Raw genomic sequence first — 18549 nt, 5'->3', positions numbered from 1 at the left:
AGATAATACTCTTGGTTGCTAGGCTTTTATGGATATGTGGCTAATGCCAGCCCTTTTTTTCATGTGTATCTTTACAACAGATGAAATGCACATTACCTAGAAGCAGAAAGCTTACTCTGCAACGGGGATTGCACAGGTGGAGATTCTTGCAAGAGATGTTACTGGTGCCAGTGCTAAAGTTTAGGTTCTTTTAAACATGGTGAATGGCTCTCAGCATGACAGACCCCAGAGGTGCTTTCAACACCTGTACTTCTACCTGCCTGCTGGGGGCAGTGCTGTGTGTATTTTACACCTTTCCTGAATTACCCAAGAAATTTGAGGAAGACTTTCAACTGATGCTAGGCTGTTGCAGCTCCATGAAACCTACATCACAACGCTGCATCCACAAAAATTGATGAGATTTGCACATGCCCTTAAAATGACTGAAATACAAGAGGACACTTAGAAAAGGTGGCTAAAGGTTCTGTTCAGACACAGCAATGTTCAGAAATGAGATTCAAAGTCTTGTGCTTCTGCCTGCTGAAATAGTTCCAGATGAGCTTTTTGGGCTGCAAACTCCAACTGCAATCAGCATGTGGCTGCTAGCTGATATGAGGACTTAGTTACACAAAATGAAGACTCTTCCTAGTTGTGCAGGTGTTTGCAGATACCATTTCTCAGGTGTAACTCCTGAACTTAAAGGGAAAGCTATCACAAATTAGTTCTAAGTCGATTAGTTCCATGTTGGAATCTATGTCTGTTGTCTTTTCTCCTAAAAAATTTATCTATCAATTATAGTAATGCTTCCATTTTAACTCCTGATCTTAAATTATTCCTATTTTTTTGTCTAAAATCAGTTTGCATAAATGAGAAAAAAAAAAAACAAAACGACCATACAAAATAAGCATTCTGTTTCACAGAGTTTGAATATCTTAGAGTTATTAAATCCATAAAGAAAAATCTGAAATCCTCAATATGCAGCAGTACACCTGGAGCTGCTTCATGTTGAAGTTTCTTCTTATTCCTTTGCTACCAATTCACATTCATTCTACTCAAGTTCCATCTCCTAAATCTCATTCAGGCAATCCCAAAGAAACAGCACGCAACATAGGCAAATCCTCTGCAAAGAATGTCTCTACCTCCTCCTGCTAACCTTCCTTCAACTGCCAGTAACAGCTTCAGCGTATATATGAAAAAAGAGATGGAGGAATGAAGAGGTGGAATAGAGGGGCAGATAAATAATCTCATCTGTTTCAACACCCTTCTAACTATGCAGGAGGCATATCAAGAAAAGGGAGAAATACATGGGGCTCTTTCCTTTTTTTGCTCCCTAGAGTTTTACAAGATTTGGTTCCTTTTCATAGTGCATGGCAGAATGCACCCTACACCAGAACAGCTGTTAGGCAGGAATAAACAAAAGGGACAGTTTGAAGAATACTCACAAGTCTCCAAGGGAAGGATGGCCATCTCTGTCAGCCACAGTTTCTCCTTTTGAAGAATGAATAGAATAACAGAGTGTTGTGAAGGTCTGGTGTGGGTACTGGACAAGTTGAATTTATTATTTATTTTAAGTTTCCACTCATTTCCTGGTCTCTCCTGTTGGCATACATGATACCTTATGAAAACTTCAGAACACCTTCAGAATCTACAACATATTTCACAGCATAACATTTTAATTTTCAGAAGTAATCAAGGCCAATCAAACAGTAGGCATAAGAGTCCTGGTTTTGAACAAATTATAAATTAAAGCATTTTAAAAACAATACGCCATTCATCTCCCTTACTCATTACAGTGCAATTAAGACTGAATTATTGCATTTTAATCTGGTTAAGAATAAACTGTCCTAAGAATCTTCACAGAAAGTACAGTTTAAAAAAAAAAAAAAATGTTGTTCTCCCCACTAAAACATTTCATTCTGTTGTAATGAAGCAGGCAAATTTTAACAAAAATGAATACCTCACACTCTCTTTTGTTCCCTTTTTTAACATATCTTGGTTTAGTCAATGACTGAGAAAGTCTGTCAAACCCTGCTCAAGGTCCATTCTTCTATCATCAAGTGAATCATCCTGTAACCCCCACTTATTAAAAAAGTTTAATAAAAATAAAAAAAAGTCAGGTTAGAAAAAAAAATAAAAAGGAAAGAGAAAGAAAGAAAGAAAGAAATTTTGCTTTTTTTTTCCCCAGGATTAGGAATTACTTTTATCTGACAATGGCTTTGCATGTTATGGCATTAATTTTGCAATAAATTATAGTGTAGGTAGGTAGAATTACTCACATTGCTTGACCAAAGTGTCTGACCTAGCCAGACCTCTGATTGATGAATAGTTTTTCATTTTGTTCTACTAGTCCTATCAGACAAAATCGAAAAACTGAGTGAAAAATATCCTATTTCATGTAATAGCATTTTGTTATATATCATTACCACTTAATTCTGTCACCAGTGTCAGGACTGTGTTAAGTAGGCCTTTCAGCTTTAATCCTTTCACACCTCAATGTGACATTCATCTTAGACAATTGATGCACCAAAACTCTTGGTCCCAAGGAGTGAAATAATTCCTAGATTGCTATGTAGTGACTTAGCCAACATCCTCCAAGGAGAGGTCTCTTACAAAGTTAAAAACGTGAATGGAGCATGATTCGAGCTACCTTTGTTCTAAGTTCCTTATGTATCAGTACCAATATAGCATTCTCAATATTCAGTTTAGGAAAAACTGAGCACAAGCCCAAACAATTTTGGCTGCTCACCTAAATACCTACTGCGTACTGAAGTTCAAGCGCCTTTTACTTCATTGCTATTGTTATCCAAGATACTCAGATTTAATCTGATTCAGGTACATCTGTCTGTGACACTACATCTCTAGACAGCTCTATGACAGTGTCAGAAGTTTGTTTGTTGTTTGAGCTTTCTCAGGTCCTCTTTTCAGCATAACTGCTAGATTTTGCTGAACTTCATGGTTGCACACCAGTTGTCTCTTGGCCTGAATCCATACTCAAGTCCAAGAAAGACATCTGAAATCACATGTGGGTTTGGAAGAAGCTCTTGAAAAATATTTTAGTAAGTTCAAATTCAACCTATCCCCAACATGTCGTGACTCCTGTCACAGTGCGACAGCCAGAAATTTGGGTAAGACATCTGCACAGACATTTGTGTGTGTTTGGCTTCAAACTTTCAATTTCTACCCTATAAAGCTCTATGGCAACATCACAAGGCCTACATAGTTTGTTTTACAAACTGGGCAATCATCAGAATGAAACACTCTAATGTATGTAGGTTCTATGCAAAACAGTTCACACTGACTTATACGAAACCTTGCTCCTCTGCAGGCATTTCTAATGGAGCAGAATTTTAGTCACAACAGATGAAATGCAAAATATTCAATGAGCTGTCTGCTTTGCAGATACAGTTTTGTTATTGCCAATCTTACTGCTTGCAATGGGAGAATGAGGCAGCAAATAATCAACTAACAGCACATGCAGCTCTGCTAGCAGCAGTTTCAGTGGGTGGCAGAGCTGATGAAAAGTTAGAAAATAGGCTTGTGAAACTTTAAGTGTTTCATGTCACAGGGCTCAAAACTTACCAGGTTTTCATTTTTGTCAACATTTCCATGACTTTCAATCAGAATTCCATAGTAAATGTATGGAATATAAATGTTTGGAAGGAAAATATATTTCCTGTACTATTATTTTGCACATGCATGGTACATAACATTTCTGTATAGATTCATTCTACTAGATCATACCATTTTGCTCATTGTTCAGCTTATCCCTGGTGTATGGCCTACCCCCTCAGAGTCAATTCATCAAATTACTCCAGAGATACCTCTAATTCTATTTTTCCCTCAAAAGCAACTCCCTAAAGATGTGAATTTGTTTGTTCTCCAAACCAGGCAGCTTGTAGGGTAGGAAAAGATCAGTTCAAATGACCTAATTACAGGACTAGGGCCCTAATTTATGAAAAGCTTACTAGAGCTACAACATGCTACAGCAGCATCTAACCATGGTTTTCACATTCTTTTTCTTTTCAACCAAAGACTATTGTTACAGTGTCCCTGTCTTTGTCCCCTTCCTCACTGTTTTGGTGCCAGTATATTGGGCCACGTGCTATTTGGACTGGAAGTTCTTTGAAGAATGAGCTGCGTATTCCTTAATAAACCAATGACATATTTAATAGAAACAGGAAGTAGCTAGCAGGCAAAAAGTAGTAGAGACTTTCTTTTTTAGTCAATCTCTTTGCAGAAGCAGCTACCATTATTTTTTAACAACCTGTTTCTGATTTTATGCTAGTTATAATATTTTGCTTGTTTGGATTTTCTTGTGTTGGTGGGTTGGGGTTTTGTTCAGTTGCTTGTTTGGTTTTGCTTTGTTTCTGCTGCTTTTCACACCTGGCATCTGCCTGGAATCTTTAGACTGTGCTAAAGTTACATTGCAAGTGCTTACCTCGGTCAGTGGGTAGTTACACAGTGAATGTGTATCTGGAACATTCCACTGGTTCCACTGGCATCAGTCCACATGTGTGCAACTGTAAATGACATGAAAAAAAAATCTAGCCTCTGATATGAAAAGGGCTATTTATGCACTTTCACAAAGGACAAAAGTCTTACAACTTTGGGTCTATACAGAAATGAGACACAAATATGTTAGCGAAAAGCCCCAAGTTTTCTAAATGTAGATGAGCACAGATTAAGAAAGCAGTAATTAATTTCCTTTGACCTCAAGCTGAAATTCCTTTCTAAAGCTGTCATAAAGAGAAAGAGGCCAGAGAGAAGAAGTGAAACTGTGTAACAATGCAATTAAACCCTTGTAATGAGGTCAGCCATTGGACTTGTTGCAACTGATATCATTATAGCAATGAAGAGGCATTATACGATGGCCTGATTTTATACAGGATTCATTTTTTTCCTTTAACTCTTTACCAGTCAAATATGTATTCTATAGCATTATAAAACAATTGTTGATAGCCACCAGAGGAGCAGACACATGCTTTCTGGTCTTACGATCATTATTTCATAAGTTCTGGCAATGAAAATATGAGAAAACTCAGCAACAGTAGCATACAGAACAACTTCAATACAAACAACCCTTTACTCACATACAGTGTCATAACTGCTGATAGAAGCTTGCCCTCAGAAAGCAACTTCACACTCTCCAACAATGAGAACAGGTAACTTTTAACATTAAACCAATCACATTAAAAAAAAAAAAAAAAAAAAGTGGTTAAACAGGACCTTAAGTTCCCAACATTCTATCCTGCTTCAAACCATCTTCTGATTTTACAAAATATTGGCTGACTGTTACGCTGGCTGCTGCAACAGCAAACTTTGTTTTCTCCACGCCTGGTTAGCAGCAAGTTCAGATATGTTTCAATAGGTGCTGCTTGCTAAAAATATGTTTATATATATATATATATTAAAAAATACACTGACAATTGCTGATAGGTAACACTTAACTCATGTGAGAGTTGATATGAACAAACTTGTAGGAGTAACCTGAACCATAAGGATTCCTTCAAAGTCCCAATCTCACTTGAAACTTGTATATCCACTGAGAGCTCTAGGAAAAGATTTTGCTCCACTGGAATAGTAAGTGCTGGTTTCATGTTGTCTGCAAGCATCTTATGCTTTGATTTTCTGGCTAAGCATCAAAAATAAAAACAATTGTGAAACTCAGATTTGGGGTCTGATTCAAGAAGATTTACTTTGCATAAATCTTTCATTATATGAACAAAAAGATTTTGAAGAGGAAACTTAAGGACGTGCATGTTTTCTGGAGAGGATATCCTAAGTATAGGGCCTGCAGATGACCCGTCTTATTACTTCTGTGACTCACCTGGATCCCCTGTAATTGACCTCACATTACCTATTTCCTCAGCAACTATTCAGCAGAGTGGTAAATGAGAAGTTGCAGTTCTTCTTTCATCACGTCTTACACATGTGATTCCTTCTCCATGTTTCTAAGATGGGACTTCGGTCATCATGTTAAAGAGATGGTTCAGGTTCATGAATACAGAATGGCTGGAGGAAGTTCCTCTCAAGACATTTCAGTCATGCTTCTCTATTTCCTTATTTGTGTCCTCTTGCTCAGAATGGTGGTTGCTTAGTTGAGATGCCTTGCAATAGCATAGGGGATACACATTCTGAACTCAGAGGAGGAAAAGTTAAAAGAGAAACCTATTTGCTTATTGGAGCCTCCATTAGTTGTGCCATATTTAGCCCTTTAAAAAAACAATTGTAGTAAGCCCCAAAATGAATAAACTAGGGCATTTACATAACACATAGAGAACAGATGTTTGTTTGAAGAGTCTGTTCATTGACTTCAGTGTGGCAAGGAGATTTCAGGCTTCAGTTTCCTCTTTCTTGAGTCTTTAGTTCTGGTCCCAGAAAACATCAATGCATATATGAAAGCATAAAGGAATTTCAAACTGATATCAACTCTTCCCTTCACATGCCTTAATAGCTTATAGTTGAAACAAAAGTTTCAAGTACCTTTGCATTTTCTCAAGAAGTTCACCATCCCCTGTGTGCATATCATACCTTAAAAACTCTTGTTAGGATATGGCTTACTCTGGAAATAAAGAAAGGGCAAAATTGTCCTGTACTTAGAGGATTGATTTACCACTTCACATCCCTTTCCTTTTACTCATGCACTGAGTGATCATGTGCAATTTACTCATGTTCCTCAGTTTCCCCTCAGCAAGTATAATACTGACCTCTGCAGAGAGCTGCAAGCTTTCTGTTAACCTTTGAGTTAAGTGCAAAGCCATAGCATTATTAAAGACATTTTAAACTGAGACAGTTGAGTGATGTCCTATAAATTGTCATTTCTCCTCAAATGTTCCACAATATAATATTTCCTCCAGAAATGCATTTATTATTTAACACTTTTCTGTGAAAGGTTTCTTTTACATTGCAAATACCCAGAGTTCTTTCATAGGTCTTAGACTATTGACCCTTTACCTTAAAACAAGCTATTAATGCTTAACGCTGTTATTAGTATTCAGGGAAGTAATGATTGGTACTAAAATGGAAATGTGCAGTAAAAACACCTTCTATTTTGTAAAATAATTATGTAGCCTAATAATTATTTCATACGATTCCTTTTGATTGATAGGGAAAGGGCACCAAGTTTGGAATCATGATTCTTTAAGGTCTACATTCAAATTGCAGCCATCAGAACCATTGTTTCCGGCAGTTACATTTTATAAGAACTGCAACAGGATGATCCCTGATTCTGTTTGCATGAGAATTACATCAGAAAAGGTATTCTTTAGCTAATTAGGGTGTGGGTTTTTTTTCCTTTTTTTTTTTTTTTTTTTTTTTTTTGGAACGACAAGAATTATAATTCCATAAAGGGCAATACAACATTCTTGCAATTTCCCAGTAAGTCATTGGTACCTTAGAGGTCAAATATAGTTCAAGTCTGCAGAGAAGTGAGACTGCCTACTTCCACTTTGCTGTCATCCACCTGACCCTAACCTGGTAAAAGCATCCCTAGTGGTGCCAAAAAGGCCCTTCTATTTTCTGCGTAGTAGCTACACTGGTCTTTCACATTTAAGGCTGCCAGATAAATGTCAAATTGCAATGTTCTTATGATGTTTAATGGGAACCAGGCTGAGAGTGCTTGAACTTGCTTCACTTTCGAGAAGTTTTTGTCACTTTGGCTGAGATGGAAAAACAAGTCTTAGATCAATAATGTACATAAATGAAATAAATTCACCGAGCTGAGCTTTCTTAACTGATTTGCTGCATGCTGAAAAACTGGAAAACCTTCCTAACTGCATGAGTCCACATTTAGTACAGAAATAGCTACAAGATTATTGTTCAGTGTTCTACAAAAGGCAGTCTAGCTCTTTTCTTATCTTGAGTGGGTAATATTAGAAACTTTCATAGTTGTTTTCATCACAGATTTTCAGGCTCCAAAACAGCTATTGCTGGGTGTCTCTATGTGCAGAACTACTTCAAACTATTTCTGCTGAGCTTGTTTTGCTGCTATTTTTTTTTTCTTTTTTTGCAGTTTTGCTGCCTTCAAACACTGCATTAAAGTTGGAAATTATAAATTAAAGCAAGACCTATCTGTCTTCATAGATAATATAGCAATAGATTGCAAATGAAAGGAAAACTACAGCTGTGAATAAGTAACATACATACACAGAGATTAATTATTTGTTTATAAACCTTTTTAAAGAAATGTTAACATGAATATGGAAAAAGCACTGAGAAGGCTTTCCCATCATTATGCTGATGAAGACAGTGGTTGCTGACCTCTCTATCTTCACCATCAGATTCCTAAGTAGGGAGAGAAAAAAGCCAACACCCACCATTACTAAGAACTCTGGTCATTCAATTAACCTGGGAGTTGTTCAGGTAGTGAAGTGATAACTGCCACAGTAAAACTTCAAGGCCTATTTAACAGTTGTGGAGAGAAGAAAAGAGGTGCTTCTGCTGATCTCACCTAGGCTACTCAGCCGTGAATGCTCTGGATGTAGCACAACTGCTCTCCTGGATCCCTGCTTCTGATCCTATATGACTACCAAAAGACATCAGAGTGCCAATAAAAGCAGTAAAACACCAGCAGGATCAGCAGTAGGAGCAACAGCTGGCCAGATACAAGAAAGGAAATAAAAATGTACCATCTGAGGGTAATCAAGGGATTAGTTATGACTCATGAGCCACAACTCCTTTCTGGACAGGCTCCGGCTTTGATCTATCTGCATATGGTCCCTTGCTCTACTTCCGTACTAGAAAGAGCAAAAAAAAGAAACAAAGGAAGTAAGCATTAAATAGAAGCAGCAGGTACAAGATATTCAGAGCTATTTATATATTAACTACTTTGGGACAATTAGCTGGAGTTACTATTACATATTTTAGGATATAATTAAAATTCACTTAAGTATTTACTTTTGTAGAAGAGGTTAAAAAATTAATAAAGAAGAACATCATTCATTTACCTATGACTTTACCTAGGATGCTAGTAAAACCAGTAAGAGGTGGGGTAAAGGATATTTCAAAGGTTTTATGAATATTTTGTCATATTTCTCTTAATAACATTGCAACATGTGTTGAAAAATGGTAAGAACTGACATTTCAAAGCTGAATTTGTCTTTTTAGCTTTAATTAGCTCTAATTATTTTGAGTTTTAACTATGGGAGAAAAAACAGATCATTAGCTGTTTAGAAATTCTTTGCAGATCTTGGATGAATAAATTCCTAGAATACTTATCAAGTGAATAGAATTCTCTAAAGTTCAACACAAAAATAATTTTCCGGATCTCAAATCCTTTCAAATTTCTGTTATCAGAATCTTTTTATATCTTTGTGTTTTGTTTGGGATTTTTTTTTTTAAGTGATATTACTCTTTTCAGGGTTCTCTTTCTTGTACATCCAAGAATTGCACTTACCCTCTTGTACTGTTTGCTGTTCGATTACGATTATCATGACAATTTCAGAAGTTCATCCTTTACAAACATAATCGTTGATTACATAATGACTCCACATTTACATGTGGGTAATGCAATGTAATCTCCATAAAACTACATAACTAACTCACCCTTATTGTCGTTTACAAATTGTCACTTCCAAATTCTATTTGCAGTTTTATATTTTCTACAAAATATTTCAGAGAAGTGAATAACTTTGAGGTAAATAAAGATCTGCGTTGAACCACATTAAAAATGGTGATGTCTTGTTTCCAGGCAAATTTTGAGATAAGATAACCAATTTTAAATCTGCTTAGTAAGGGCTACATTGATTTTGTATTACACTTTTTTTCTTTTTTTTTTTTAAGAAGGCCATGCAGTATCAACATTTTCACTCTTAACATTTTCACTCTTTCAGAGCAGTTACTTTTACATGACAGAGTTGATATCAATTCTGAACTGTTTAATGGCATTATCAGCTTTGATGGTATTATGGTTTCAATTAGACCTGAAACTAGTTCACAAACATGTAGGAGTCTTTTTCCGATTCCATCACACACATTTCAACTCCTCCTACAGGTTACACAATGATGCAAATGTAGATTCCAATAACAACAGTATAGATATGTTCCATAGATGCCAAATATATAGATAGCCCATAAATAGACAGTATATATTTAGCCTCTACTTCCACCATCCTGTGAACATAATGCCAGAGGGAATAATTAAGGGGCAAGATTGGATGACCTAGACAGTGGCTGACCCACCCGACAGGCTTTCAGACTGAATTCTCTGGTCTGCTAAAGAAAGCCTCACAAAGTGTCATTAAAGCAGCCATGGAAGACAAGAAGAGAGTTCCCTAGCGACTCTGTGATGATGTAAGTCTGTCAGAGATGGCTCAGCTATTTGCCATCACAAGGCATTTCCTGCTTCCAGTATAAGAGGACAGTCATAAAGTCATATACGGAAGGCAGAATGAAACTGAATGTAGTGACCTTGCTACCTTTGGTCTTTCAACAACAAAAGTAGACTTTCCCCTTTCTAATCAAAACCATGTGAATGTGAATCTTTAAACCCTTGTGGTTTCTCACTTTGTTCTGTGGCTTTGACATACCAAGAAAATATGCCTTGATGGCCTTATTATCTAAGCAATAAATCTATCGTAAGCAACAGTCTGTCAGTCTTCTATTAAATCCAATCATGAATCGATTGCCTATTTTCAAAATTGTCATCTGTCACAACCCAGCCCAAACAAGCTAATTGCCATCTGTAAATTTATTTGGTCTCTCTGATCCATGTGTTCCAGAGTCACTCTGTTGAATTTATCCCAAAAATACTGCACGGAGGCAGTATTGGGTTTTGACCATTAGGTTCTGCATGGAGATACAACTCAGTTCACACTGGCTAGTCATCAGATACTAAAAACTTCTGTTTGCTGATTGATACACTCTGAATGGCATCTGCAAATCTACTTCAGAGATTAAAGTCCCTGTGTCAATTCATTAGTCACCTTCTCTTTATCATTGGGAAATGTAAAACAGTAAGTTTGCAGGAAATATATTCATTACTAGACCCCAGCTGGAGCCTTTTAAGATCAGGGATTAAAAAGCACATACACTCACTGTTTCCAATTAGGCACAAATGCCCTTCTCTTCTCTCTTCCTCAGCAATCATATGACTTCCTCCGCATGTGACTAAAATGACACATTTTGGCAAACTAATTGACAACTTTTTTTTGAGAAGATGATAAATTCATCTAATTAATTTCTGTCGTGAGTTAACTTCAGTTACCATGCTCCCACAAAGACTCTTTTGCAGTACCCCTTTTTTCACAACACCTCTTAACCCTTTGTGGCGTGACCTTTGCCTGTGCTCCTCCTTTGCAATTCCCAGCTCAGAGACAGAGTGTATGACACAGAGGTGAAGGTAGTTAGGTCTAGAAAACATAAACAAAACCAGAAACATCACAAGCCCTGTTGTCATGCAATGAACAATCAAAAGGGTTCCAAGGTTCTGCAGCAGTCTCCAAAAGCCATGTAAGGCAGTACATCAAATCTCAGGCATGAATAGTATGAAATCTTTCTCTCATCACTTTTTTCACCACATTTTTATGACTGCACGTCCTGTATTTTAAGTGCCTGTGTTCTTTTTCTATTTCAAAGTCATGTGACTTATTTACATACAATCCAGTTTGCTTTGAAGAAGGTCATATTTTAAGGCTGTTTAAGGAAACTGTCTGCCAAGTTCTGCCTTACGACTAAAGCTAAATTCCAACAGACACTCACTCAAGACCCTGGTAGAGTCAATGAGACTTCTGCAACTGATCATCAGGTTTTCAGTCCTTAGTATACTGCAGTTATTTCTTTCTTCCAGCAGGTTTTATAAAGTCTGATTTCAAATGCAAAATGTTACAAAAAGCAGATGTTAATGCTTTTCTTTCTTGAATGTCTGACCAAACTTACTGAGAAGAAGGAACTGATGTACAATTTTATTCCTCTTACTTTCGTTAACAGTCTTCTGCTGCAACTTGTCTAGATGCTTTGTGACCAATGCTGGTCTTTTCTCTTTTTTCTCACTGACATGCTCTTGCCAAGGATATCATTATGACATTCTGTAGTAACAAGCATTCTTCTGTTCAAATTTATATCAATTAGTTTGGGACAGTAATTCAATTGGACGGCCCACTGGATTTTGAAAGACTTGCAACGATGTCAAAGTGGCGACCTTTTTCCTCTAGTCTCAGCCAAAAGCCATTTTTTAACAAGGAGCTCTTGAAAAGAAATGCCACTTTGATAATTAGTTATTGATCACGGACAATGCAGCGACGAATACCATCGGATTAGCCAGACGCCAGTGGGTCGTGACACTAGAGTTTCCTTATCGCAATAATCTATGAAAAAAATATAGAATAAAGGTCATTAAGTCTTCTTTTTGGGCAGCACAACCTAGATAATTTCACTTCCTTATTAACAATAAAAATATCAAAATACTTTGAATGCACTTAGTTTTGTAACGAACCTGTTAAACTAACTTCTGTCTAAAGAAAACTGTGAAGTTCCATCATTATGCAACTGTAGTTAAAATAATTTTGATAAATTAACGTTGCTTTGGCCAGCACCAGCAGTTCTACCTTACTGTAACAACATCATCTTTCCTATCCTTAAATGTCCATTAGTAAAAATTTTGGATTTGAGCATAAACCAGAGTAAAATTATAGACTTAAAAAACAATGGACTTTTTTTGTCTAATTTAGGAAGTACTTCAAGATCTGTCTGAAATTGCTTCATAGAAGTTATTTAATAGAGAAAAAATGACCAAGAATAATTTTATTGCACTTAGAAGTGCAGAAAAGAGGAATGAATCCATTAGTTTTAGAGTTTCTTTGTAGAATATTAATGAAACATACTTTTGCTGTGCAAGGATACACAACTGCCTGTACAGAAATTCTTGCTGATTTGAGAGACTATTAGGCAAGTAATACAACTATTTTTGAGGTGTGGGAGATAATGTTACAGCCCCACTGTAATTCAATTCTTGTAACACTACAGGTAATACCCGTCTATGATTGGACTACCTAGTATTTTACATTAATAAATAGATTACTTATACATCATCAAATCAGATTCAGCACAGGGCTTCTATTCATTTATAGGCTTGCCTAGAAGAGTTATCATTTCAGTGTTTCATCAAAGCAGATAAAAGCCATTATGGTCAGAAAAATAGAAGTCTGGTACATTTAGTGTATCAGAAGTCTGTAAGTCTAAAAACCAAACCTTAATTATTTTGTTTCTCATCTGTCAGAATTATTTTCTTAAAAACTGATGACTAATGATACTTAAAGTAGTGTAAGTAATTTGATGTTAGTCAATGTCCCCTAAATTGTTAATATTTATCCACTAACTATTGAATTATTTCTGTTTGTTTCAGTACAGAAAATGAAGACAGTGGACACAGAGACAAGAAAGTTCTCTTAAACTCAGAATTTTTTCGTGTTGATTTAGAGTCATATTTATGGGGAATGCAAAAAGAAAAAAACTCATTTTATTAGACTGATCAACTTGTCAGGAACAGAATAATAATCTTTTCTTGTATTCAATGTTATTTTGTAAAGTTCATTGTTAATTCAGTGTCACTTTATTGTTATTAAATTACTGAATTACTAATAGTACAATTCATTACAAATTATCTTTTTGAAGACCTTCATTTTTATTCCATACTCTATATGAAAACATTCTAAAAATGTATTTGAGGTAACAATTAGAACAGTTACTCATTAGCGTCATAAAGGTAATCTGTTTGAACTTCTGTGATTTGAAAGTTACTTCAGTTTATTGCAGTGACTGCATGGAATACAATCTTAAGCAGGAAACTGTGATTTCATTGAAGCTGGAGGGACGGTGTGGCCACCACAAAGGTAATATGACACAGAAGTTTTGCTGTAGGTGGATAAGGAAAATTCTGCAAGGTAAATGTTTTTCATCTTTTTCTGCTACTGTTTTTGCCATTAGAACTTAGAAATAAAACTCACTTTGAGGTGGCTAGTTTTCTGCCTATCTACTGTGAACTGCTGTTTTATGGTTCAGGTTAAGAGCATTAAAAGATTAATTGCAACATCATTCTGAGCTGTAAAGAAAGAAATCTGAAGCACTCCATCTGACAGCATACGGATGGTTTCTGTTCTTCCCAATTCTTCCTTAGATAAGTACAAAATACCTGTTATCACCTCCCTCAGATAGCCGATAGCACCCTTTTTTCACTATATAGATGAATATGTCCATCCTCTTATTTAACCACTGAGAGTTCACACTGCATACTGTAAGACAGATCTGTAGTGTACACGCACACATGGAGGGTCCCTTCTGGTGAGCCCATGAAAATGACAGATGCAGTATTCTGATGCAGTATACCTATCTGGCACCCAACTCAGTCCATCTATTCTAATCTTCTCTACTTTTAATTACTGGATCCTGAATATTTTAGAGATCTCTCTCTTTCCTCTGTCTTTCCTGACATGCGGGCAACAGAAGGACAGCAGATCTTACTTTTCTAATGGAGAAAGATCACAAATTCAGCAAGACAACTCATCGTTCATGATCACCATCTATAATCTCCAGAACTCTTCTGAGCAAGACATTGACACAGATCTGATCGTCTTTTAAATAAAGGATAATATACATCTATTTAGGTGAGTATACACCTTGCAATCTTGTCTCAGTTAATCACAAGGCAATGGCAAGACTGTCCGTCAGACTGGTTGTTTGCACAGATACCATGGTGATGGGCATGTGATAAGATACGGTTTATTTTTACAACAAGGCAATAACTCTTACTTACATATTTCCCCCAGGGTGTTCTGAGGACTAATCTGTTAGTGTTTGCTCAAATCTGTAAAAGGCCATATAAGTGCTAAGTATTATTATTATTACCTTATTACGGTATTGACTTTTACCACATTGAACTGCGGTACTTTCCTCTACTTACGTGTAATATCACCATGAAGTGTTTATACTCCGTAATGTAAATGTTTCCTTTTGAAGGTGAGTTGAATCACTTATTGTTACATGTGACCCACAATATAATTTATTTACATGAGCCAGGAGACTCTAAAAATATATTCTAGGGACCTTTCCACTTAGACTCACACTATTACATTCTCAGTTTGTCCTGAATGTTGTTTGTTGACATGCATTTCCGAAAACCTGTTTGGCCAATTCATACAGCCCTCTAGGGCCCTGTGTTTTGCTGCACCAGTAGGCATGCTGTCATTACTTTGGCACTGAAATATAGCTGACTGTAAAAGCTGGGTTGCTATTCTGTTGCTGAATTCACCTGATTGTGAATAGTCCTGAGAGCAAAGACTTAGCAACTGCACAAAAGTTCAACCTGCGGTCCTGTGCACTGATTAACACTTAAACCAAGTGCCAGCCTTCTCTCCCACATCCATGAAAAAAAAACAAAACCAAAACAAAATAAAACAACAAAACCAAAGCACAAAGCCACCTGATCTGTCAATTTTGCTCTTAGTATCCATATTCCAAGCTGACAGACATACACTCTCCTCCTCCCCAGCCCTTACATCTGGATCAATGGGGACAGGCTTTCCACCCCTCAGAAGATTCACTTACATTAAGTGGCGAGGTGGAAGCAGTGAATGAACAATAGACGGCTGTCAGGCTCGACAGCAGGGCATGGATGTATGAGCGTGGAGCTGACAGCGAGGGCCTCAGAGGGTAAACTGCTTTGCTGGAACTAATTAAACAGATGAAATTATTACATGAATATGCAGATGTTGTTTACATTTTACCATATGGTATTATTTCAGGTAATAACTCGCAGGAGGATCCCTTCCTCTCATCAAGAGGAAATGAGTTGAAAAGGAGGCTCCACGTGTCACCTTTCAGTTGCTAGGCAGACATTGATATGGCAGTCTTCTCTCCAAGTCGCAGGGAAACTCTTCCCCTTTTAGCTATATAAAACCAAGAAGATTTGCATTCTTCCTACTTTGCAGTGCTGCAAGAGAATATCTTTTTTAAGCATAAGTGTTGGGGTTGCAACATTTTTTTCATTATGCACAGAAGGCATGCACTTTTCCAAATGTTCATTCCCAGTGTCTGTTTTATAACCGAGATGCTGCTAATCCAATAGTCCATGGGTGAGAACTGACAGATCTGTCCAAATATGTAGAGGCTGGATGTCTGACATTTCTGTAAAGCCTGACATGTGGCTGTGCTGGTTAGCATTTACTGCTTTGCTAACCTGAAGTGTTGATAACAGAATCATTTCTTTTCAGTAAGTTTCCATTCATCATGCTGAAAAGGTTGCTCCCTAGAATTATAGAGGCACAGGACTAGCATCTCCAACACCATAAAAATTACGAATTGTATTTAGGATGGGCAGCCAGCTAGAATACGACCTGTCTAAATTGCTGTATAACCCAAAGATATATACTGAGAACAATCACCACTGCAACAGTTCTAAGAAGTGTTAACTACAGAGGGATGGCAGTGTCAGATCATAGTCAATGCAGTGCTGGCACAGTTTGTTTAGGGAGCTACTCATCACTACGTACATTCAGAAAGGATAAATGTGGAAGTGTAGTTACGCTGAATGCATCAAGTTAATTACAAAAGCACATCCCAAATTTTGAACAAAAGAAATATAGATGTAGCTGCTGAACAGGACTAACAAAGGATGAACAGATATTTTTGCTGCAAATTCTGCTTCTTAGGGATGAACATGCAACTGTCCTGTCATTTTGTTACTAAAATTATTCAAAACTTCAATCTTAAAACAATGTAATTTTAATATTTTTACAGGCTGATTCAGCATCTCATTTCTGCAATGACTATTTTCATATCCTCTAAGGGATTAACGGCACCAGTATTTTGATAGATACACAAAATATTTTTGTATTACTCTATTATTGTATTACTCTAAATGTTCCTAGCTGGTACGTGGACTGACTATATTGATTTTTCCCTAAAGACTCAGATACTAGATATGTTTTTATAACTCATGGATAAAGAATAACTCCAAGTTACATCACCACTGCACTGACAGACTGGTTGTACATTGCCACTGATACTTTTGGCTTCCAAATTTCTTTCTTAGGTACGTCATCATTTTAATACATCATTAGGGTCACTGGTGACCTATATCACTTAAGATGCAAAGACATGATGTCAGTGGTGCAAACTGTTGTCTCGATTCAAGCTATCTTACTGTATTTTTGAAATAAGATAAACATTTTTTCTTCACCATGATCATCCATGTAAAAATACCACTGAATAGCCAGAATAAATGCCTCTGGCCATTCTGAGAGTATGAATTTAAGAACAAACAAACAAACAGAAACAGTCTTGTCTCCTTGACTTAGAGATAGACAGCTTTATATGCAGTCAGTGCTATAAGTTCAGAAAGAATTTCTTTGACTTTGTCTTCTAACATTTAGTGATGTAACATATATATCAAAACAAACCAGAACAGATCACTTTATATACATTCCCTTTGGAGAGAAGGTGAGAAGACAAACACAGAGCAGATGTTAGTCATGCTTAACGTACTACTGGAGGGTACTTGGATGCTAAGGTGATGATGGCAATAGAAATGAATGGAGTCTTCTGCAACTGCTATTCTTAGCTGACAAAAAACGCAGTGAGGAGTGCTTCATTCCTCTGTTCAGCAATGCACTTCTTAACAACCAAACACTGAAGGTAAGCACTCTGGATTTTCGTCAGGAAACTAGCACAAAGAATAGCTACTGCTTATTACTGACTTGTTTCCACTTCTCCCTCCCCATTTGGTATTGTTAAAAGCTGGCTTTGATCACTCAAAAACACATTCCTATACAATAAACTGAATCAGTGCAGCAGTTGGAAAAAATTCTGTAAATTCCTACAGATTATCTTGTCAAAGTGTTTGCCCTTCTTCTTTTATTCATTATATTGCAATGTCATTATATGAAATATAGACTATTATACAAAGACATTTTGTTTCAGAAAACTACTATTTTTTTTAACTAGAATATAGTACTCTGGACTGCAGGTTTTTTGCTCTTGCAGGAGTTCAATTTATCTCATCCCTTCCATATACCATTCCTTTCCTGCTAACAAAGTCACCAAAAACTGCAGAATAGTTTTGATCTCTGGTTATGAAGCTCTGTGTATGCTCACAATGTACCTATATTTCCTGGTCCTACTAAAAAGAGCCTGGGGGCAAAAGGCAACAGCATGGAAATAAATTCAAGAACTTGAAGTATTAGAGAGAAGAGAAGAACTTGCTGCGAGTGATCAGAGGTGTGGATGAGGGAACAAATGAAACAAGAAGTGCTACAACAGAAGCTGAGAATGTCCTGTTGTTGGCATCACAGGAGGTGGAGAGCGGCTGCTCGCAGATCACTGAGCAGGCACTGCCTGAGGCTGCTACTGCTGAGCAGAAATCATGATACAGATATTATTAATAACAGTATAATGGGACTCAGAGGTTTTTCGATGGTGTTAGAAACAGCAAATGAGACAGCAGATGAGTCCTGAGTCCTGGAGAACAAGGTTCTCCTTTATGCCTTATCATCATTTCCCATTTACCTCCAAGACAGGCTTTCTACGAGTCTGTATTACTTAATTACTGTATTCAATGCTCTACATGTTGCATAATCTGAA

The 18549-nt window shown here is 36.8% G+C and overlaps 1 long non-coding RNA gene across 36 annotated transcripts in view; it reads right to left on the bottom strand.

The window, feature by feature from the left end:
* Nucleotides 1–18549, bottom strand: part of LOC109369660 (uncharacterized) — a 124724-nt gene that overhangs the window by 33449 nt on the left and 72726 nt on the right. For 26 of the 36 annotated variants that reach the window (XR_014885851.1, XR_014885878.1, XR_014885852.1 and 23 more), the window contains 2 exons: nucleotides 4418–4499; nucleotides 1422–1575 (listed from right to left, as the gene is read on the bottom strand). This is a non-coding gene — a long non-coding RNA (uncharacterized LOC109369660). The other 10 variants (XR_014885863.1, XR_014885867.1, XR_014885865.1 and 7 more) reach the window with 8 other exon arrangements.

This window comes from Meleagris gallopavo, chromosome 12 (genome assembly GCF_905368555.1).
Source record: "Meleagris gallopavo chromosome 12, MGAL_WU_HG_1.1, whole genome shotgun sequence".
In the NCBI taxonomy this organism is placed as follows: Eukaryota; Metazoa; Chordata; class Aves; order Galliformes; family Phasianidae; genus Meleagris; species Meleagris gallopavo.
This window is presented reverse-complemented; position numbering and strand designations above follow the sequence as displayed.